At 32.8% G+C, this 19,269-nt stretch overlaps 1 protein-coding gene across 3 annotated transcripts in view; it reads left to right on the forward strand.

Annotated features, from left to right (window-relative positions):
- The first annotated feature begins 732 nt into the window (after positions 1 to 732).
- Positions 733 to 19,269, forward strand: part of LOC134270364 (interference hedgehog-like) — a 56,017-nt gene continuing 37,480 nt past the window's right edge. The window contains exon 1 of one of the 3 annotated variants that reach the window (XM_062752606.1): positions 733 to 815. The gene's annotated coding sequence lies outside the window, so the exon portion shown is untranslated. Of the gene's footprint in view, positions 816 to 10,354; positions 10,792 to 16,299; positions 16,324 to 19,269 lie in introns of those variants that run through there. The other 2 variants (XM_062752604.1, XM_062752607.1) reach the window with 2 other exon arrangements.

Here is a 19,269-nt window from a genome sequence, read left to right on the forward strand (position 1 = left end):
TTAGGTGTCTCATTTCAAAGTTTTCTTAAAAGAATATTGAAGAAAAATAGAAGTTTGATTAATGTGAAGTCTGTTAACATACATATGACACTATACAGACCCATTTATCTCAATAGCTTATGTGTACTCTATGTAAATTTTATGGCTTTGGTCCACTTTTTCAAGATACATCAGAAATATTTCAGTCTTGTCATAACTTCAGATGAGGTTTAGAGATGTGAACATTATTATTTTTTGTAAAGCCTTATTTTTTCTCCTCTTGATCTCAGGTTTTGTATCTTAATGTTCTGTTCTATGGGGAACATTAGAAGAGACATCTAAATCATTTCTGTCACCACTTGAATGCTTTTCAGTTTAATGTTTTGATAAAATTATGTTTTTATGGGGAAAGGGTAAAAAGGGATTATTGAAGATTGTAGTAATGTAATCAGCACCCATAGGAGAAGGAGAAATTTGAATATTTGAGGCAGGATTTAAGATTTCGGAAGATGGTACCACTGGCCATTTATTCACCTGTGTTTAGAAGGGCCATCACGCCCATATATATGTACGTAGGTATGTATGTTCACACCTGGCATTTGGTAAAAATAATCTACAAGCCTCTTCTTAAAATGAAATGTGTCAAAACATAATTTATAGCATATTGTACAGACTGAATGGAAACAATATATTCAATAATGGATCTGTTTTAGCAACTGACAAAATTGTGAGTGTTTCTCACTATTGCAGGTTCTTGACGCTAATTGAATTAGGGAGAAAATCTGACATCCAATGAAGAAGATTTTACCATGGCTGAAAGTGATTGATGGATGATAGTAAGTGTCACCTCTTTTCATTGGTTTGAAATATATATTACTCATTCTGGTTGGTAGATTCCAATACTTATCTTTCTTTGAATGATTAATGAGTTTTGTTCTCATGTCCAGCATACATCATTTTTTGTTGGCTTCTGTATCTATGTACGTAGTGTATGTACATTGATAAAACTGCTTGTATTTTCCATTCTCAGTGTTGTCTGCATTTTTTTTTAAAATTCAGATGCTTGAATGCATTTGTTAAAGTTCATTGTAGATTAGAGAAGAATGCACCAAATTAATTTGCATATTATGTAATCAATTCACTCAAAAATTAATTTAAATTTCCAATATTTTCTGGCTTATATTCCAGAGAGATAATGAAAAATATTTTTTCCTTAATGTAACATGAAGAAAACTTTTAAAGTGATTTATGAAGACCGAGTTTCAACTGCAAGCTGCATTCTGGTAGACAACCCCCGTTTTCCACAGTTAACAGTTCATCAATTCTCACATTTTCACAGTTTTGCAAAGAAAAGATCTTTTAATGTTGCACACCTGGGGTGATAAATTTCATATCAGACATATTTTGTGCCAAAAATCTTGAAAATTGCTTCAACAGTACATGTGCAGGGTATGAAGTGAATGTTGATTTGTTCCCAGATTTTCTTTTTTTTCTTGGAAGAAATGAGAATGGTCATTGCTTTTAAAAAAGGTGTTCAGTTGGGGGGCAAAGGACACTTTTTCGAAATACTATAGGTTAATTGTTAGGAAAGTGGGGGTGGGGAAGTGTCACATTGTGTGAAACACTCTAAATGAATGAAGTTTTAAATTTAAGATAGCATTCCTTTTTTAAAGAGAAGTTTACAAGGAAAAAAAATGAACATCTTACCTTATATGTATTGTGCAATATAGCATCGATTTTACAACACACTTTTTTTTGGTGGGGGGGATCATTATTTGCATTTGGTGCATGACATGACCCCTTCCCACATCCTGACTTTACAAAAAAATCTCCCATGATTCACAAAATGAGGGTTGATGGATAATTTTTTTATATTAATAAAATGTAATACCGTACATGGTTGGGCACTTTATAAGCTTATGTGATGGGTTCTTAAAGAGCAAATAAATCAGGAGTTAATAGGAAGAGAGGGAAATCCATGATTTAAAATCTGAAGAATCTAAGTACCTGAAGTTTTAATTATTATAAATCAAAAAAACTTTTCAGAAAGAAAACCTAGCACTTCAAGGATCAGATAAATAAATGAAAAGTGATGACAATTTTTGGTAAAGTTCAGTGAAGTTTATGTACCTAAAGTCCTTGAAAAGATATAATTACTATAGGTGTCATCCAATGTTCATATGTAAATGTATATTTCCACCTGTTAGCAGGCTATTTGTGGTCACCAAAAAGCTTACATGTAACATGTCATCCTGGGATCTTTGATTATCTCAAGCAAGTGAAGAAGTGTCAAGAAATGTTAGCCCCTGTCACATCAGAAATGATAAGGGGCTCTTCTGCTCAGCTGTTGAACCTACTTAGTCACACGTTCTGTCGACATTGACATCTGGCAATGGAAAAACCCATAAAACTCATAGACAACTAGGATTTGTTTATCCACTTTAAGGAGAATTGGATTGATATTTAAGACAATTGAGGGAGGGATATAAATTGTCAATTGTTCTTCAAGGTTTGCAAGAGCAAACAAGAAATCCATGAGAAATTGTACACAAGCTAGCTTCTTGACTTTTATGTCTATGTTGACATGCTTTCCAACTATCCCAAATCTTGTCCTAACATAATGTATGCTGTAAGTCCCTGTCAGTAAATTCATTAGTTTTAAATGTTGTCTAATCAGGAATGTTGTCTATAATCCAACCAATTTCTTTAGAACCAGTCGTGTCCAGATGAGTCAAGTTCTACTGTACATATAATATATATATACCTGGTATATCTAGTTTACTCCAAAAAAAAATTATAACCTCTTCTTGATACCAAAATGGTTTGATGGAAGAGAACAATGTTAAATGTTCATGCAAAAAAAAAACTGTGGCTGTCCTTCTATTCTAATGTGAAGTGCCTAGAATATATGTATATTTTGGGGATTGCACCGCGCTGATGGATGGTTTTATTATGAAGTCCTGTCCAGCTGTCCACTTTTTGGGCACCAGTTAAGCATGCAGGGACACTTCTGCTATACCCTCTTCTCAGAATGCTTAAATTATATATAAATTTTATTTTATATATCAATTTGGCATGGTGAATGGTGCATTATGAATTGGTTGTAAAATTGCACTTGCATGGTTATTTTATGGTAGCTAGGTTCAATGTTTTAAAAAAGAAAGAGAATTCAGAAAAAATTAAGAAAAAGTATGTAACAAACAGATTGCATTCAAGTTAATTGTCTTATTATAATAGAGCAGCTTTTGATTTAATTTTTTTTTAGGTCATCTGAGTCACTCAGGTGACTAGCTACTATATTGCTGTCTATTTTTGTCTGTTGTCATCTGTCCTGCATCATGTGTGTTAACATTTTCAGCTTTTCTCTGGGTAAAAAGAAGGAGAAAGAGAAATTAATTCATGACCCTAACTCCCTGGAGCTTGAGGGACAGGATTAAAACCATCAAAATTACCTGGTAATGCAGTCTTTAAAAAAATAATTCTTAATTCTTGGACATCAAGCAATCATTATGTTGGCATGATTGTAATGAGCATTAAGCCATCTACCCAAAATTTTGAAAGTGATGGTCTCAAGGTCAGGTTTGTGGAGTTAAGATGGGGCTTCATTGACGATTTACAGTCAATACTCATTATCTTGAACTTGAAGGATTTGAGAAAAAAGGACTTAAAATATTGAGGGTAAAATACATGGTAAAAAGTTATTGGGACTTCTTGTCTTTGATGTATCCAATGGTATTCAAGATATATCAGTTTTCAAGATACAGGAGTTCAACTGAAGTGAAAAGCTTCCCTGCTACTGGATATTCAGCAAACAAACTAAAGTGAATAGTTATAATGAGCAAGAGTGCCTCTTTCATAATTATTAATTTTACATCTGTAACTCGGGGGTATTGATGTTAGGGTGGGACTTAATCAATAAAGCACAGAGTCTTGCCCTAAAAATGCATTATTGCTTTGAAAATCTTTCTCTGCTCCTTGGTATAAAGCACACAATCAAAATGTATTTAGATGCACAATAGGTGCCTCATCAAAAATTCTTCAGCCCATGAGTAAGGGAAGCTGGTGTTTGGGTTGGGATCTATTGATTACTTGTAATAAAATGCATTATATCTAAAAATCTTTTCTGCTCTTAGGTATTAAGGAAACAAACTAATTGCATGAATTTCACAGCCCCTGGGTTAGGTGTTCTGGTGTTGCGACAGGAATCTGTCAATCCTAATACAGTTGTATTAAAATGCATTAATTATATCATTGAAAATCTTTTTCTCTGATCCTAGGTATTTTAATAGCAAATAAAATGCTGGTGTTAGGACAGTGTGCTATTGATAATACAATAAAATGCATTAGGCCATCATTAAAAATATTTTTGTTTGATGTACCACAACGCTCATTTTACCAGGTGGGTAGGTATGTTTTTTGTTTTTTGTGCTTTACAGTATTGGACAAAAATGGGGCGATTTTGACTGTTAGGTCGGAATACAATAAACAAATCATTTTTTATAGTTGGCCTTTTTTCTTTTAAAACCGTCTCTGCTCTTAAGCATGAAGCAAACAGACAAAGTGCATATTTATAAAGAGCAAGGATGCTTCTTCTAGGAGTGCAATTTTTCCAGCCCCTTGGTCAGATGTTTTGGTTTTAGGGTATAATATATATTTTCATATAATGAAAATGCATGAATTCTTTTCTACTCCTTGGTATTTAGCTAACAAAGTGCATGGTTATGTTAAGTATGGGAAGTGTCTCTTTTGAGAATTTCACTACCCTTGGGGATGGGGTTCTTATTTTAGGGGGTGCTCCATTGATTATTTAGTGGAAATGGACTATTTCTTTGAAAAATTCTTCCTGCTCTTTGGTTATCAACAAACGAAACTACCTGGAATTGCTTGGTTATGATGAGCATGGGTGTCTCTTCTGATTTTATAAATGTCATGGCCTCAGTGTCATGGGTTCTGTTGTTAGGGCAGGGCTCTATGCTTTATTGATTATTTAAAGAAAATCGATATATTCATTAAAAATCTTTTCTGCTCTGGGATTATTAGCAGGTAAATAAAGTGCATGGGAAGGACAAGCAAGGGTGTCAGCTAGATCCTCAATTGTTAATTCATTGCCATTTTATCAGGGGTTTGGATGATACTACCAGACTGTTGTTTACTGTATTTGTACTTTAAAAAGCGGGCTTCATATTTAAGCGGCTTTGGCGCAGACAGCAATGCGCTAATTCATGAATACCACTAAGAAATCATTTACATATACAATAGCAATACTGAACAGACATGTGCAGCACTAATTTATGATTACGCCAACAACTCCATACCCAATGATTACGCTAAATTTTGAATAAGTCAAAATATGTACATGTACAGTATTTCATGCAGTAAAATCACATATTTTCATGAGGTCAAATTTTCTTGGTTTTAGGGGTAAAAATATGCATACATGGGAATTTGAATTCGATTTCGTGGATGAAGAATTTTTCAGAAGTAATATTTGTGAAAAATAATATTTTGATATGAGTGCACATAATTCATGGATCTCTTTGTACTATTAAACCTTAAAAAAAGTTATTCCCCTTTGCTATTCACTCATTGCAAATATATTATTATTTACCATAAGTTATATCAATTGTCTCCCTTACAGAACACATTTGTAGAATCTTCATTTACATGTGCCAATGTTGGCTCATATTGGGAATTTTTATGAACATTGCCAAGGCATCTTGGGATTTGGATATAAATATGAACATGGGATATATTAATTATTTGGGACATCTTTGGACTAGGATCTAATTATGTAAATGGGTTATATCACATGAGATTGTCTATTGTGACATATTTTTACATGCACTGCAGTTTAATTCAGTATTCTTAATGAAAAACACATTTGTATACAATTTCATTTACATGTGCCAATGTTGGCTACACAATTCCTTCCAAGGCAGCATAGGCCGAAAAAATTTTTATGAACATTGCCAAGGCATTTGTTAATATTACTGGATTTGGATATAAACACTGTGGGGAACATGGGATTTAATGTTGGATTTGGATATTTCTAATTATGTACATGGGACATCATATTTAAGTAAAGGTTTAGGACAACATATTTATATTTCAACTAAAGCTACAATTCTAATTATGTAAATGTAGCAAACATGTGTCGGTCGGATTTGGAAATTATTTTTTAGATGTATTTAGTCATACTATTTATAGGGATTGGTTTACTATCGCACCATCGAGCATCGACTTATAGGTACAAACGATGGGCGAACGATGAAGCGATGGTGCGATGACGATAGAGCTATGGTGCGATAGCGCGATGACGATGATGCGATGGTGCGATAGCGCGATGACGATGGTGCGATATTTTTACATGCACTGCAGTTTAATTCAGCACCATCGCTTATCGTCTATCGCACCATCGTCATCGCGCCAAAAATCGTAGGAATTTCATCGCATTATCGTATCAACCCAAACCTCGATTCAATTGCTTTTCCGGATTCCATACTTGGGTGATTATTCTACAGATTCCTTGAATTACTCAGGATTTTTTTACAAAAGGATTTTTTTTTTTTGTTCTTTATTAAGTAAATAGGTTGTCGTGCTGTATGTTTTATGACAAAGGGAAAGGACAGATGCATTACAAAATCAGAAATTCTTCTTTAGGTAAAAGATAATTAAGTAAATTATATCCAAATAAATCCCATTGCCTGGTCCCTGTTGTACTAACAGAGTTTTCACGTGTATTTAGGTTCAGTCGGAAGTTCTCATTTTCTGAGGGGAATTTTTCTCTAGTGTAATTTTGAAAAAGTTATTTGGATCTTTTTATAAGTCTGTATATTCTCTGGGGGTTTACATTTTTGGAATAGAGAAACTTGTATTTCAGTAACTTTGGTCACAACGAGACCAAATAAAAAACATGAGTCAAACTTTACCATTGGGCAAAAGTTGTGAGGTGGAGTTACTTATTGGTATTTCTGCAAAACTTTTGCGGTTAGAGATATTTTTTTTCATATTTCTATCCCCTCAGTACAAAAGTACTTGGCTATAATTAAATGGTTTGCGCAAATGTTAATTGCTCTTTTCCTTGCCTGCACAGGCTGAAGTTGTGCATTCTGATTATATTTGCATAATACAATCAGTCGAAATGGCTACAATTTAACCTAAAAAGTATAAAGATACCTTTTGTTTTTTAACCATTTTTATGATATCAGAATTCTTTCGTGGAGTTTTGTTTAATGCTTAATTGTGCATGTTTTGAATATTAGCCTGAAGAATGAATGCTTTGGGTTTTTTATTCTGATTTTTTTTATGATTTTATGCATTGACGTTATCAATGTCTTTTTAAAAAATCAATGGATATCTCTTAATTACTTACATTTCACACAGTTTTGAGGGAAGTTGGAGAGATGTTCAGTTGCTTGCCCTTGGTATATGGTATAAAAAATATAGCCACCAGTATTAAACAACCACTTCAAAGAGCTGCAGCATTGTCAACTAGGTATTAATTTTCAGTAATGGTTTTTTCATTTGGAAATTTCCCCCACACCTTTTCTACCCATGTATATAAGGCTGATCAGCAAGAGCAGTTTTTTTTTAAAAAGGAATTTATATTGATGGCAGCTTATAAGTTGTTGATGTGTTTATTTTACAATGGGTTACTGCTGTAATCAAACAGGTTTGGGGTAAGTTACTAGGGCGATAACTCAGTTTAATTTTTTCAATGTTTTGCCCTTTCATTTAACTTTGATTATCTTATAATTTAATATAATTATGTTTTTTAATAAATCTTTTTATGCCCCCCTTCGAAGAAGGGAGGGCATATTGCTTTGCTGCTGTCTGTCAGTCAGTCTATCAGTCCATTTAGTTTCCATTCATTTTCTTCACAACCGTTGCACATACTGTAATGAAATTTGGTATACAGATTTATCATAAGAATATCTTGGTCAAGTTTTGATTTGGGTACGATCGAACCATTTTGGACAGAGTTATGCTCCTTGGACTTAGAAAAATTCCAATTATTTGCAGTTTCTGTTCATTTTCTTCTCAGAGGTTGCACATACTGAAAACAAATTTGGTATACAGATTTGTCACAAGAATATCTGAGGTCAAGTTCTGTTTTGGGAACAATGGAGCCATTTTTGACAGATTTTTTCCCCTTTGACTTGGAAAAAATTCCATTCATTTGGGGGGAGGGGGGGGGGCATAAGTGTTTTACAAACATCTCTTGTTTGAGTAAATGAAGGTGAAGAATTCTTTTGACTGTGCATTGGCTATTTAAGAGGACTGGGTGGTTGTGTCTATTTTTAGACTATATTGATCTTTAAAAGAATTTTAGAGCTCCAAATAAAGATATACAAAAATGATTAACTTTTAAAACTAAAATGTATGAATTTTTTTTCATTGCCGAATGATAGCTGACAGATTAAGATATATCCAAAAAAAATTTAGATAACTCTGTCGGTTAATTTATTGACCACCCCAGCCTCCTTTACTTTAAAAGAAAATCATGATTTTGGCATCAATTAAGGTACATATGTGAAACTTCAAAATTATAATACATTTTTAAATAATCACTTACTAAGAGTATCCTCTCACTGAATAAATTAAAATTTGTGTATTTTTTATTACCTAAAAAAAAAAATCATTTGGAAACGAGCCCCCCCCCCCAAAAAAAATCTACTGAATACTCCAATTTATACATATATAACTTGTATTGATCCATATCAGTAAGGTATGCTGTTTTGAATTTCTATTTGCCGATTTTATTTGCTCCAATAACTGATGGGATGGATGTAGATTAATGTCAGATTAATAACCCAGAGATTTCAGTGAATTATCTGGTTTAAACACATGATTATGTCTGCTTCAAAATATTTACATCATCATTGAGAGTTAAATGAATGAAGATCTTGACAAACAGAGGGAATGATAATTAGAATCCTTCAGACTTGATCAGTGACAGTAGGAAGTATTCAGTTTTCCTATAACTGTTTTGATTTTAAATTTCATTGTAACAAGGGATGTTTATTTCTTCATGGCACCTGATCTTACATCATGTTTCTAGAGGTCAGTGTTTGTTCTGCTCTTGATTTCTGTTGTTACAATGGACTTCAGAGGTTTGATAACGGTTCATTATCTCCATATTTCTTTAAGTCTATCTTGTTGATTTAAATGGAATTTTGAGTAAACTAATGTGTGTTTTGAAATTAAGAAAAAAAATCCTTTCAAGTAAATTTAAGAAATTAATCATGAAAACCTATTCAGATATAACTTCATGGTTCGATTACTAAATATTTGCATTCAACAAATGTTCATACATGCATACAGTCTTTGTTTGTTTTTTTTGTTTTTTTTTTTGTTGTTGTTGTTTGAATCTACATTATTTTTTCACAGATGATAATTCATGGTGAAAATTCATTATGTAAAGTCAATGATAGAATGTAAAAATTTGTTGGGTTTGTCTTTTTTCGATGTTCAAAGTGAATTGCCTGAAAAAATATCAAATCAAGCGTTGTCTTTTGAATAAAAGGAAAATTCCTTTTTTGACAATTTTGACAGCTGTATTTGAACTTTTCAGAAAGAGAGCAATATATTGCTGAGCTATTGTTTCAGGTTATTCAAGTCATGCTATGAACTTATACAATAAATTGTCGTGGCACTCCATTCTCAATTCGGTAGAATTTCCTTTCCAAGACTAAAATATTAAGTTGATTGCATTTAATCTGCATAAATGATCTGTTTATGAGTGGAATACATATCACTGCATTTGCATTTGAGAGTGTCTATAGGTAAAGTGCTTGACTGCAAGCAGATCGTGTCAGTGTTATCTTAAGAGCAAATTTGATCCAATTGTTCTCACTTTAAAAAACATTTTTTGCACCTTGACTATCTTGAACATAACCTGGCCCCTTCTTGAAACCTGACCCAGCCATGGTACAAAGGATTCAATAAGGCATAGAAAATAGACAAGCTCGGCCTGACAGGGGAGTCTAAAGGGGGGAAAATTGTTCATACACAAAAAAATAAAGGAAAAAAAAACCCTTAAAATGACTGAAATAAAAGACATATTTCTTTCTTTCTTTTTGCTGCCTTGTTTATTTGAAGGTCTAAGATGTTTTGGCGTATTTGTAGACCACATTAAAGTCATACTCTGTTGTAGTGTTATGAATAGAGGGTAAAAATCTTCAAAGCCGAAAGAGGCCATTCTTGTGTTAATGTTTTACGCCTGGAAATTTAAAGAAATATGAGGCTAAATTTTTTTTCTTCCCAAAATTGATAAATGCTCAGATGCGTCTAATGTGTGTGCATTTTTTTAAAAGCACACCACATGATGGGAACATTAAAAATGAAATATGTCTCCGGTAATGGGAATTCTATTATAATGTAATATCTAAAGTGTTACCATATACTATATATCATTTCTACCTTCTTTAACAAAAGATCAGAAAGTCATGCCGTCAATGTGCGGCGTTATTTTCATTGGGGCACAGACAGGTAGGGGAGTCCCACACGTTATGCCCGTTTTCACAATAATGAAGAAGAATGCTAGAGCCATCCATGCATAACATACCAGTAAAGGCCCAGGACTATGTTTATACAAAGAAACCATACAGAGGGATTTTAAACGTGCAGAATTCGGACTTTATTTTGATGTTAGAAGGCTTCTGTGATTGAAGTACACTGGTCATTTTAGGAAATACTGTCCAATTGCTTATTAAAGGGATGTAGTACTGTCGCAGTTCTCCTAAATGTAGATGTATAGTGTGAAGTGATTTATGGGAATTTTACGAGTGTATTTGCCCATTGGCAATTCTGGTAAGTGTTTCTTTACTGAATATGAGTGTGTGTCAAAACTTAATCTGTGAAAAATACAGAATCATCAATTCATAAAACAAACAGATTTCATTACATACCTGTGTTTGTAGAGGCTTGCTTTTGGAGTGTCTGTGTACTTATTTTGTTTTTACTAGAGATTTACGCATGGATCTTTCTTACCTTCTTTTGGCTTAACATAGACACGATGGGCTGATTTTAATTAAGTACTTAAGAGCAAGTAATTGACAAATGAAATTTAAATAATGTTAATAGAAGAAAGAAAGGACTCCGAAACTTCAAGACTGTAGAGAATTTCTGTTCATTGTAACAGTTATGATCGGGGTACATAGTCGTGTTTAGAAAATAGAATACCGTGTTCAATTCAGAGGCTCTTTGAATAGGGAGGAACAAATAAAGTTAAAAACATCATGTTGTGAATTAAAGAATGGTGCCGTTCTGTCATATTTTTAAATTGATTATTTGTTTAAGGTCATGTCATAATGTGATCTTTCTTCTGAATCGTATAGACTTGTTTCCACAAAGTATTTTGATAACACGGCTCTGCATGGGTTTTGTAAAATGAGGATGATTTTTCAAGAAAGGGGAATACAATTGTCATCTGGTTATTTGGAGAAAAAGTCTTTTCATTCAAGAAATAAAATTCTATATTTTAAAGAGTGGAAATTTGAAGCATTGTAAAGATTATTTTTAAAAAAAGTCAGAGTTTTAAAGTTTTTTGACTAAAGCCATACGTTATGAATATACTATTTCTACTTATTCAGCAACTTTGTAAATTCATCATAGTAAGTATAACATACGCTTCCAACGAGTCTAAATCATGCAAAAAAAAAAGGGAAGAGTTGAAAAGATTTTTAATAAAATTGTTGAAATATCTGATATCCTGATATGTCTTACCGTGGCAGAGAATTTCTACAAGGGTCTTGGATTACTGACAATTATGTTATGGACCCCTCTTTTTGTTCCTCCCCTCAGACACAATGGGAACAGAAAAGTAACTCGATAAGATTCAAAAACAGTGCAAGTATCCCTATGTCAATGTGTTTTTTTTCATTTTTTCTGACCATAGCTGGGGATTTGAGAGGGAGGAAATTTAAGTAGAATTTATTGGGGGGGGGGTTCAAATTAAAATCAGTGATCTGGGCATTTTAAGGGAAGGGGGATAAAATTTAAGAGTTTGTGCCCCCTTCATCCCTTGATAATCGGAGACTTTTTTCAACACGAGGCATCATCTAATGTGTACCCAGCTCCTCTTAAAAAGACGTTGGCATGTTGTCGTTAGATTTGCCACCTGACTGAGTCCGCGAGACGTCATTATCAGAAAAATCAAGGTATAATGTGTCATTCTAACCCATTTATACATACCTGTGTAAATCTACATATTTGAGAGGAAGATGGCATCATAGATACCTCAATTTTTTTGTGTGTATGTGCAACAATATATCTCTTTTTTGGGGGATGTTCTCTTTTTCAAAAGTCGTAGATTTTCTTGTCATTGTCACACTAAGTTTTGTTTAAGAGTGCAAACTTGGGTCTTTAACATAAAGTGTAGTGGAAAGAGGTACTGCGGTAGCGTGAATTTTCACACCTTTCTGCGTTCTAATAACAAGTTAAGTGTGCTTTATTTTTTATAAGTTTGTTGATTTCAGACTCGTAAGACTTTCTGCATTCACGGAGAGAAAGTGTTTATTGCCATTTTTTCAAAACTTGAACAAAAGTTAAAGTGGGTATAATAGGTATAGTTTTTGCTGTATTTGACATATTTAGCTAACACTGAAAAAACCATAAAATCTGTCACCATAACAGGTATTTAAAATGACAGACATAGAAAGAAGTCAATATTCATATCCCTGCATGAATTTATAATTAATTTGTCTGAAATACACACATTTGTATGCTAATAACTAAGTCACAGTGCAAACTTTAATATGCAGAAAAAAAGACAGCGAATTTTCTCGAGGACAATGCTGCTTTCTTTGGGAAATGCCATCCTAGGACAGTGTACTCTCTACATGGCATGGGAAATAGCAATTATGATATTGATTTAAATATTTCTTTTCAGAAATATAATCATTGGTATAATTTTAAAGTTCTGAGGGGCTTTGTGCTGTGGTTCATTAGATAATTATGACTGATCTTTGATTTAAGTCAATTGAATGATTCCTGATAAGAGAAGAATGGGAGAGAATTTCTGGCCTTCAGGGTTTTTTTTCTGGCAATTGAGAGAGGGAAAAAATTTATGTAAGGGTAAATTACAAATTGAGCTAAAAGCAAGATAGACAAAAAAATATTATTTTCTCAAAATGGTGAATTAAGCTAATAATCGGTTTAATGGAATATTTTCTTTAATCTGAATTCTGTATGTCAGATCATTGGAATGTTGTGCACAGAAAGAAGACATTATTAATCCAGCATTGTATTTGATATATAACTTGAAAATTGTCTCTGACATGAAAATGTCATTTCTCATTCTTATTTCAGAAAATGTGCTGTCAATTTGCAATCGATCAAATTAATATGCTCTGTCATATGTATATGGGTTAACTTTTTCAACAGTGCAGAAGAAAATAGCAACCAATTTTTTGCATTTTTTATTCATGTTAATTACACTAAAGATATTCAGTGAAATCTTGTCACATGCTGGAGTGTTTTTACCAGACTTAGAATACAAGAATTTATGAATATAAATATATATAAATTCAATTTTTAAACTATTTCTGTCTGATATTAAATGAAAACTTACAAATTATTTTAAAATTTTTGAAGTTATAAAGCCTTTTGTGCTACTGTTTGACCTGTTCATTTTGCTTTGTTTGAAAAAAAAAATAGGAAAAATATCTATTTTTAAAAATGCTTCCATTTCAAAAAAATTTAGACATTTGTTTTTACATCTGTTAAAGAGTTTTATCAAAGATTTATAGTCGAGAGAGAATCTTCTCTAAGAGCACAAGTTTACCGGAAACGAAAAATGAAAATCCATGTAAAGTGACAGAGAACAAGAGTTCATCCGACTGAGATTCCCGTATTGCCATGTTAAACCACGTCCTCACAAAAACTAAAACCTTGTTCTGTCTTTGGAGTTTGTCTTCACAAGGGAATAAAAAACTTTTCATGTTTCTGATGTTCTCTGACACTTTATTTCAAGTTTTTCTGTTCCGTTTGTCTTCGGTTCGTTCATGTTTCGGGTTTGTGTAAATAGGTACAGGTTGTAATGATTTGGCATTTGCCTTGTTTTTTAAGACTTTGGTCAGGTTATACATATGCTTTTTACCTCTACCGAAAATATTTGAGATGGTAATGACTTTTACAGGATTTGGGCTATGTCCATTAAATTCTAATTTTGACTGAAAATGTGTGAAGATCTCATTTAGGGGTCATGGGGTTCAAAATGTATTGTCTTGTTAAATTAAACTTAAAATCCAAACAACCACGCAAAATTCATTTGTAACTTCAATGTTACATCATTTTATTTTCTCCGTCTTTCTGCCTTCATGGTAAATTAGATCGAAAATTTTCTCCTGAGTGCTTCTTAGGAGTAAAGATCCCAACCCAGGAAGAACAATAGCTCAGCGGGAGAAGGGAATAGAACAATTTGGCTAGATTTTTCAAGTGGTCATCTTGAGTAAATACCTGGAAGTTTGATTTGGTGATAAGATTACGCCCCGGCCTGTTTACTGAGGGACAGGTGGATTGGTTCTGTTAATGTATTGCCTTGATTTGGGGTCAAGCTAACCACAACCTGCTCCCAATACAAGCTGGACAGCAGGGAAGTTTTTCCCCCCTTTTCAGTGAAGGCTATATTCCTCTCCTATTCAGTGAGTGTCAGGATATAGGTAGTGGTATTGTTGTTTGTGGTTTGGCCGTGATTGAGTACCTTCACACTTGGAGAAAATTCATGGTTTTCTGCTGTTTAAAGGTTAGTTAAACACTATGTATCTTCATATGACTTAATTGTCTTCTTTTTTTTTCCCTTCTGTCAGATTCTATATAAATAATCAGCTCTTAGTGATTTAGAGAGAATATTTGATGAACTCGATGAATATAAGGTTAATTTGGGTCACTTTTCGTTTTATTAATTATGTACCAGCATGTTTTATTAAATGATTTCACCTCCTTTATAAATTAAATCAGGTTTTTGCAGAAACGAATATTCTGATAATTACCTATTCATCTAATGGTATAGAAATTTCGGAGTTCAGAGAGTGTGATTTCAGTGGCCTTGCGGGATAATTGTTCCTATTAGATTTGCTGGGTGGATATTGTTGGAAGATTTGCCTCTAATCCCCCTTTGATTTTGTCCACTGTCACAATGGGTAGCCACTAAGCCATGGATAGTTATAATTGCCAGCTTCTCACAGAAGCTTAAATTTCCTAAAACATCCCCGGGGGAATTTCTAAATGATGATGTTTTAGGTCTTAATTTTCTGTTTTCCTTTTTTTTCATTACATTAGAATCCTCTTCATGTTCCAAAGAAATTTAAAGATTACGGTCTGTAAGAGAGATTCAACATTGACAAAATATATTATGAAAGGATTTAAAATTGAGTTTGATTTTATCAATTTACTTTTGACATTTTGTTGAACATGTTAAATAACTATTTTGATACATGTAGGGAATAATTAAACCTTTGCTAAGTTTTTTTTTAAAAAAAAGAAAAGAAGTTTTATTGATTGAAAAAGATACACAACTGTAAGATAAAGAGGGAAGAGTATAGTAATGTCATAGAAATGTTTATTCCATGGACAATTATAAAGATGTGTCAAATAAAAGATGGTTCAGCTTGATAAAGATAAGATATGGTCACCATCATTCGATGTGTCAACCAGTTGTTAATTGGTTCGGAAATAAAAAAAAATGCCCCTAAGCTTTGTGTTTCTTCAGAATATTTACCTCCAGTTTATTTACACAACTTATTATCATTTCTATTTTTCCCTGGGATTCGGCACAAACGGAGGCTTATTGTGACTAGCACGTATACATTCTCAGTCCGAATTCCATATCGTTTTTTTTTCTTTTTCATCTTCATATTTTCTTAAAGCATTTCCGAGTAAATCACAGACTGGGTATAAACCCTAATCCTACTTCAGGAAAAGAAAAAATAAAATATTTTGTTTTGTTTTGTTGAGTGTCTCTAGGTAGTGTTTATGTTGGTGAGAATATTAACCTGATTACACATTTGTGGCTCATCTCGCTCCCTTTTCCCTCTTTATCAAGCTTGTCTCTTCTCTGTTTGCAGGAGCAACAAAGGAAAAAAGTTTACTTCAGGGCCTGAATTTGATAATCTAATTTTCGTTGCAGCACTTGTAACAAACGGCTTTGGCAGTATATACCTGCATCACATTTTCCTTAATTGGGGTCGGGATAGGGTTCCTTGAGTTAACAGGACCTGCCAGACTGGATTTGTGTCAGGTTTATCCGATATTATATTCTCCCTGGATTACAAAGACAATATGACTGCATTGGATGTGCATTTTAAAGTCGAGGTGGAGTAGAAATTCTGTACATCATCTCAGGTGATTTAAGAATGATTATCAGGTTTTTCAGAACATGTTTATCTCCCTTTGGCATGTTCTATGCTAAATTTTGTGATAACACTAAATTACATGGAAAATATGGTGGTAATTTTTTTTGGGTATGTGGGATTGATTGCACATTTTCTTCTGGAATTATTATTTTTAAAAAAAAATTTAAAGATCGATCTAGTTATTTCAGAGTACAAGATGTTTTTTTTACCAAATAAGGTAGTTTTCTGTTTTTAAATTCTTGCAGTTTTATACTAGTGACTGTTAATTTAATGGTTGAGTTTGCATTGCATTTAGACTTTATTAAAGAATTTCCTAACTTCATGGCATTTTAAATTTTCCTGACATTGAGTAAATATTCATGCTGTGTTCTAAAAATATGAACATATCAGGGAGTTGTCCCCCTTTGGCAAAATTTATGGATGCTTCAGCTAAAAACACTTAGGTTTAACATTTCTTTCTCAACAGGGGCTTGAGTTGGCATTATAATTTTTCGACATCAGTTCTGAGCTACAACATTTCCTGATGTGCGTTTTGAAAATAGATACAAGTATCTGGCTAATTTACTCTGAAAATAAGGCAAATTAATAGCTTGTTTCTCTTTTATCTTAAGGCAGCTAATTCATGTGATTTCATTCTCTGATGTTTCATAAAAATATTGGGAAAATATGCGCTTTGAAAAGGGGTGATTATTTCAACTTTTCACAGCTGAATGATTCATAAGATAAGATTCGAATATGAGGAAATATTATGTACCTTGGCTCGAGAAAAATGTTCTCAGAGCCATTACACAAATGTATCTCAAAAAATTTGGAGGAAAATGGTTGTAGATCAAATAGCACAGAGATTAAGCAACAATTTTCTCCAAGGGGGAACAGAAATGAGAGGTTTTTTTTGTACTAATGTTTTGTGAACTCAGCGTAATTGTAAAACTGTTTTTAAGGAATCTTCTGTAGGCCTGAGACATCCATACTCAAATTTACATCCTCATGAAACATAATGTTCTCCATTTTGAAAGATTTTCAATTATGTGTAACATGATCGTAGGCTGGTGTATTAATACTGGTAATTAGGATCTTTTCATTTATTCATTAAGTATGGATATTCCTCAAGTTTTATGCTACAATGATAATTCTTTTTAATTATATCTTTAGTTAACTCCTTTAAAAAAAAAAAAGAGGGGGGAGGGAGACCTGTTGCTTACGGTGACTTGTGGATTTGAGTAGGGAAGCAAACACATTAGAATCAAGTGGTCAAGATTTTCACACAGACCTTTCATAGAGAGAAATTTTACAGGGATTAGTTTTGGAATTCCACGCTAGAATACATGAATGTGATTTGCTGGGATGTTTGTTGAAATAAAGGGATTATGGGTATTTATTTCCAGTAAAAAGGTTTTCATATTTGTAGCAAAGCATCCTAAAAAGTTGCTTTTGTGCTTGAGTGGTGAAAAATTGTTTGGGGCATTGTTAAAGTATTTACCACCATAGAAACGAGATTGTTGGGCAGCTAGACATATATCATTTTATAAGTTACCCATCTGAAAATCATCACCAATTTCTTTCACTTGAATATTTTTACTGAAAGCAAGGATTTTAATAGCTTTTAGAATTGTTTGAGTATAATCTTTACACATAATTTTCTGGTTTTAAATTAAGAGTCCCAAATAAATTGCAGCTCTAAATGGGAAAAGGTCTGGCATTATTTGAATCATTTCATAATGCACTCGAAAGCGGGGTCACTGGTGCTGTAGATGATGAGTTTTATAAGAAAGAACCATTGAAATAGGAAATTGCTGTTCTGTTGACTTTCCTTTGGAATACTGATATTTAAGTGGATTTCATTAAAGTGTCTTTTGATTCTCTTGTTTGCATCATGTTTGGTAAAATCTAAAGTCTGCTAAAGGTCTTAATAGTTTGACGAATGTTTTCAACACAAAAGAGCTAAACTAGAGAAGGTCTCTCAAGATGTAGTAATATAACCCATGCATTTAACAATATGTGAGAAAATTCGTAAGATCTTTATTAAAATTTGGAATAAAAAAATCTTTGTTAGTGCAACTTAATCTGTTATCCAAAATTTGTATGTACAATCTTACACACAATAAGGAGATCTAAGTTATGAATAGATATGGTTTCTTGTTCGAGTGTTGTCATCATGAAAATCATTTTCAAACAATGTACGTTTATAAGTTACAGCATTGATAGACAGTCGAATCGGTAAGAAAATGACAAAGAAGCAATTTCAGGAAAATTATTTTTTCCGACCGTGTTAAAGAAACAAATTGTAGAATAAAAAAAAAAAAGAAACAACATTGGTCTAGGAAGTCTGTTAATGTTTGACTACATCCTGTGCAAAAAATAGTTGTGTTTATTTTTCAGGTGAACTCCATAACAGTTAATTACATGAAATTTAAACAGAAGAAAGCATTTGTCTCTGATTGTACGGTGAAATAGTTTGTTTTTTTGCTGAATTATCATTTCCTGTGAAAAAAAAAAATTCAGACATATAAGCAATTTTGTTCTCATATTTAATGGATAAGCTTGAAAGAGAAGAAGAAGAGAGAATTTTTTTTCACTTTAGAAATTAGCTAACCCGAGCAATGCCAAAAGAAAGAAATATGACTTTTTCCAGAACCCAATGGCCAGGAAGTCTAGTTAATTATTTTGTTACATGCAGACTTTAAAAAATAATTGGTAAAAAGGATATATAATATAATGTTGAAATACCACCCGCAAGCATCACAAACAATGCCAAAGAAATTCTCAATGTTTCTGGATGCAGTCATGCGCCCCTCTATATAGAAAGCTTGTGTCAGTCGAAAGATAATTGTTTTTTTTATTGCTTGTATGCATATATACATTTAGGTGTTTTTTGTCATTAAGGAAAAAAGACAGTAAGTCTTGAAACAATGATATTTTCAAAAAATTGTAAAAT

The sequence above is a fragment of the Saccostrea cucullata genome, unplaced genomic scaffold (genome assembly GCF_032062105.1).
Source record: "Saccostrea cucullata isolate Sc308-1 unplaced genomic scaffold, CSIRO_AGI_Scuc_v1 ctg1187, whole genome shotgun sequence".
NCBI classification, from domain to species: Eukaryota; Metazoa; Mollusca; class Bivalvia; order Ostreida; family Ostreidae; genus Saccostrea; species Saccostrea cuccullata.